The sequence below is a fragment of the Palaemon carinicauda genome, chromosome 6 (genome assembly GCF_036898095.1).
Source record: "Palaemon carinicauda isolate YSFRI2023 chromosome 6, ASM3689809v2, whole genome shotgun sequence".
NCBI lineage: Eukaryota > Metazoa > Arthropoda > Malacostraca > Decapoda > Palaemonidae > Palaemon > Palaemon carinicauda.
Window position 1 is genome coordinate 26,831,504 of NC_090730.1, and position 1,438 is coordinate 26,832,941.

Consider the following 1,438-nt stretch of genomic DNA (forward strand, 5'->3'; position numbering starts at 1 on the left):
GAGAGAGAGAGAGAGAGAGAGAGATTAAATAACAGGACAAAGGCAAGCTTAAATTTTCGTAACACCCTTTTTGTTCCTTGGGACATGAAAAGACAACTCCCTCATATGTTGAACTACTAAACATATAGGTTTTATAAACAAAGTAATTTACAAGCATGAGATACCCTCAAGTTTACATATAAATTGTGGCATTTCATTCACTCATTTCTTACTTTCCATGGTAGAATGAGAGAGAAAGACAGACAATTAAACACACGCACACACACAGGTGCTCCCTAAAGAACTGTAATAGTATTATGCCTTGATTTGAAATCCCACTTCTAACAATTAGAAGTTTTCTCAAGATGAACAACCCAATTAAATATATTAATTTCTACATTTCTCGAAGATGGAAACCTCCTTGACTCGTGAATCTATATAATACACTTCACTTTTGACTATCAAAACATTTGGAATATGGCTCATAGTTCCAATACTATGGCTAAGCCTTTTAATTATGAATAAACAAATAATCTATATTTTATAACATATCACTAGTTGTTCACGGTTTGTGCTCAAAGATGTTGACAGCCCGATCATGGAACTCTCAGAAAAATAAGTTTGAAAGAACACCTCGCCAGAGAAAAAAGTTTGAAATATTTCTTTCTTGTATGTTTAGGCTAACAATATCCTTAACGTTCACATGATTATTGAAAAAAATATATTAGCTAAAAAAGGAGCTACAATAAATCAGAAATTCCTTTTTGGTATTTTCCCGAGCTTTTAGCCAAGAATCGATCTAATCTATGAAGTTAATTTTAATATATCTGATATGATTAGACGAATATATGAAAGGGGTGAAGAACTTTAAATATCGACATTACCAATAAACCTGAGACCGAAACTAATGCTTCAGCACATTCTGCTTAAACATAATACTATATCTTGTAAAAACAGATGTCTGATCAGGTAGTAATTTATTATCCTCCTTCAAACTGGCCATTTTCTATACTGCAGAGTTTTTTCCTTTGCTTATTATGTTAGATAAAACCTATAGTCTTCGTTCGGAACTGTTAGGCTTTGATGTAAATCCTCAGCTGCGCATGATATAGATGCAGTTTTTTTTCTTCATATTATGATAAGGGGTTTTACTTCAACCTTCTCAGTATTTACAATTTTTTTTTCTCTTACTAATCCTTCCGTGATTCTTAAAATCAAGGGGAGTACAAAAATGAAAGAAGCTATCAAGTTTTCACATAAATCCTAAGCTCTTTTCGACTTGTATGAAATCCTTTATGAGATAAAAGGGCTTTACTTAACCCGGCTTTGTATTTGCATGTTTTCTACTTACAAGTCTTACTTTTCAATGATTGAAGAGCTTAAACCATAATAGAAATATTTGTACAAAGATGCAATATATCAAATATATCTAAAATAGAAAAAATTGTCTAGTTTGGAG